The sequence below is a fragment of the Etheostoma cragini genome, unplaced genomic scaffold, assembly GCF_013103735.1.
Source record: "Etheostoma cragini isolate CJK2018 unplaced genomic scaffold, CSU_Ecrag_1.0 ScbMSFa_1435, whole genome shotgun sequence".
Taxonomy (NCBI): Eukaryota; Metazoa; Chordata; class Actinopteri; order Perciformes; family Percidae; genus Etheostoma; species Etheostoma cragini.
Window position 1 is genome coordinate 1 of NW_023265491.1, and position 3,631 is coordinate 3,631.

Below are 3,631 nucleotides of genomic sequence, written 5' to 3' on the forward strand. Positions count from 1 at the left end.
CCAAAGACACAGGCAGCGCACTACAATTTGCAATTTGCCCGGGAACTACTACTAACCAATTGAAAAGTTTATGAACATCTGTGCTAACAGCTATAGCATAGCATAGACATAACACTGCTTTTCAGGTTGTTGTGGCCGAGTGGTTAAGGCGATGGACTAGAAATCCATTGGGGGCTCCCCTCGCAGGTTCTAATCCTGCCAACAACGAGGGTGGTAGCAAACCATTGAAACATCACATAAAACAAAATTGCAGATATACCCTCGCAAACTTTGTTGTGTTATCTCATTTGTACTGGAAACCACCTGTCTCCGCTAATGTATCTTCTAGCATTCATTTTCAGTCTGTGTTACAAGATTTGCAGTTAACGTTGTATTGTCCAGCAGAAAGTCAACAGGTGTTTTACTTATCGACTATGATTTACAACATTAGCAGTGCAAGCATTTTGCCCAGATTTGATTTCCAGCCATTGCAGTTACATTTACAGGTTTTGAAGCCATATACAACATTAACTTTACATGTTTTACCCAATTTTCTTCTTTAATTCAGTGATATTTCAATTTCTTTCCGAGAGTCATGCCAACAGGATTAATTCAATTCAATTCATTTTTATTTATAGTATCAATTCATAACAAGAGTTATCTCGAAACACTTTACAGATAGAGTAGGTCTACACCACACTCCAGAATTTACAAGGACCCAACTGTTCTAGTAGTTTCCTCCAGAGCAAGCAACAGTGCAACAGTGGCAAGGAAAAACTTCCTTTTAGGCAGAAACCTCGGACGGACCCAGGCTCTTGGTAGGCGGTGTCTGAAGGGCTGGTTGGGGTTAGAATTAAGAGTGGATTGTAGTTTGTAGCAGTTCTTTGTAGTAGTTCATGGCATAGGACGTAGCTGGGCACCGCAGAGTGTAGCAAGATGAACATGGCATCTCAGAACGTGTAGCGGGACAATAGCGACAGCTGTTACCATGATTTTTGAGCCCCTCTGATCCGAGGGAACACGCTGGGGAAAAAAGAACATAAGGACTCCGGGGAGTGACTCCCCAGAGCTAGGTTAGTAACAAGCATTTCTGGGACATGAATGCACATAAATGGAAAGCTAGAAAGATAGAAGAGAGAGGATCTCAGTGTGTTCAAGGAAATCCCTAGCTGTCTAAAACTATTACAGCATAACTAAGAGAGAAAGGGTAAAGAGAGGAGCCTGGTCAGGCTAGAACTCTCCCCAACCAGATCGGGCTGTATGCCAAGTCTCCCTTTAGTTTTATTATATTCTTAAATATATGATAGATCGATCTGACAACTATGACGTGAAGCAGGTGGGCCGGGTTAGGCGGACGGTGCGACTCCTCACTCCCTAACAATATTAAATTATATGCCTTAACTGTAAGCTTTATCAAAAAGGAAAGTCTTAAGCCTACTCTTAAATGTGGAGACGGAGTCTGCCTCCTGAACCCAAACAGGAACCTGGTTCCACAGGAGAGGAGCCTGATAGCTGAACGCTCTGGCTCCCGTTCTACTTTTAGAGACTCTAGGAACCACCAGTAACCCTGCATTCTGGGAGCGTAGTGCTCTTGTAGGGTTGTAAGGTACTATGAGCTCTTTAACATAAGATGGTGCCTGACCATGAAGAGCTTAATGAAGATAAGTCTTCAGGGGCTGTACCTCAGTGGTAGAGCACATGCTTTGCATGTTGTTGTTTTTACTCACTTAATGCTGCTTTCAATTAGTTACCATTAGTTACGGTGCCTGTGTCTTTCACGATGTGGAGAGCTGATTCTTGCAGGTAGTGTGGCCAAGTGGTCTAAAGCGCTGGATTAAGGCTCCAGTCTCTCTTGAGGCGCGGGTTTAAATCCCACCACTGCCATCTGCAAATATTACACAGCTGAAAGCCCACCAGCAGCTGATGTCTTGCAGCTGTATCATTTGGGCTGAACTTGGTGAAGTAACTAGAATCATCCATCAATCACCTTGCTGAGATTGTTCCATGTTAACCTGAGGTTCAACAATTGGTGCTTTTTGAGTAGAAAATCAACAAATAACTGTGATAATCTCCATTTTGATCAAAATAATCATGATTATTATCTTGGCCATAATTGTGCACCCCAAAGAGATCAAAGGTTTTATTAAACCAGGTTGGGCAAGTAACCTTTCCGCTGACTTCTTGTAAAAAAATCAAGTAACATCACTCAAAGCTACTTTGATGGCTGGGAATCAAACCCAGGTCAACTGCTTGGAAGGTAGCTACGCTCACCACTGTACCACCATCACTGGGCGATACAATGTTTACTTCAAGTCTTGTAAAACATCTGGGCATTGAGACTGAAAGTGCGGTGTATCACTGAGCTAGAGCCCCTGATGATTCAGAAATTCCCTCCAGGGGGTCCTGTGTTATCACATTCACCAGAATGGGAAGTGCGTGTGTATGTTTTATCTCCCTTCGATAGCTCAGTTGGTAGAGCGGAGGACTGTAGAGGCATAAAGCTGAAATCCTTAGGTCGCTGGTTCAAATCCGGCTCGAAGGAGCACTCTTTTTCCGTTCGGGGATCAACAACGTATTTCTGATTCTGGTGTAGAGATGGACAGACGACCCAAAAGCATAATACTTCTTGCCAGGACATAAATAGAAACCAAAAAAAGAGGTGGGGGAGATAGAGTTAAAAAACCTTTTTTTAGGACACCCAAATTTTGTTGCTCAATATGGCAGGCATTCTATGCATCCAGGGCCAAATGTTTTACCATTTCATCCACTACGGGCCCCTAAGGAAACGTTTGACTGTGAACTCTTGTTACCTATAGCAACGACAGGTAACAATGAGTGGAAGTACTTCTCTTTTTTGTATAATTGCCACTATACGGCCTAGTTTAATCTCGGTAAACTTTGCGGAAATCCTGCAAACAGCTACGATGACTGTTTATCTGTGTGGATTTTAAAGATCTGTCAACCCCGTCTTGCCCGTATTGGATGGAATGATGTCAATTTGCACTTTTTATCTGTTATACATAACAACCCGGATGCAACGAAGAACCCTTTTTTCCTGTTTTGTACACGCACATTCATGTCGTCTTAAATACGAAGAACTGCTAAGTTCTATATTCCCAATATCAACTCTCAGACATTAGATCCAGAGGAAAACACTAAATGTCAGAAGTGGGATGTGAACCCACGCCTCCAGTGATGACTGCGACCTGAACGCAGCGCCTTGGACCGCTCGGCCATCCTGACTGATCCTACAGCTTACCAGTAGGACCTGTCTCAAAAATTATAATGTAGTAAATCAAACGTCATGATATGGTAGTTTCTCAGTTATCAAAGTCATAGTTAACAAGGGAAGGTTTCTCAACTGTCAGCCCAAATATATGGGCGTTCATGGAGACATGGAAGAAAGTCAACAGGGTGACTCCCACAAGGATACTGAAATATCACTGAGTAAAAGAAGAAACCTGTGTAAAACATAGGGCTGCACAATTAATCAAATGTTAATCACTATTACAGTTTTTTCTGAATGCTTAAGCGCTAATCGTGATTCTTGTAGCACAATTTCTAAAACTATTATTACGTATAGCAAAACCACTCACTGAGTTTGCAAAACTAAAAGCACAAACACGGCATTGCACTCAGTTTGCAATTTTGT

The 3,631-nt window shown here is 42.4% G+C and overlaps 3 non-coding genes across 3 annotated transcripts; 2 read left to right on the forward strand and 1 right to left on the reverse strand.

Moving 5' to 3' along the window:
• Positions 1–125: 125 nt before the first annotated feature.
• On the forward strand, positions 126–207 carry trnas-aga. The gene has a single exon. It is a non-coding gene; the product is annotated as a tRNA-Ser (tRNA).
• A 2,226-nt stretch (positions 208–2,433) lies between these two features.
• On the forward strand, positions 2,434–2,521 carry trnay-gua. Its single transcript is given in 2 exon segments — positions 2,434–2,470; positions 2,486–2,521. It is a non-coding gene; the product is annotated as a tRNA-Tyr (tRNA).
• A 618-nt stretch (positions 2,522–3,139) lies between these two features.
• On the reverse strand, positions 3,140–3,222 carry trnal-cag. Its single transcript has one exon. It is a non-coding gene; the product is annotated as a tRNA-Leu (tRNA).
• Positions 3,223–3,631: the final 409 nt, after the last annotated feature.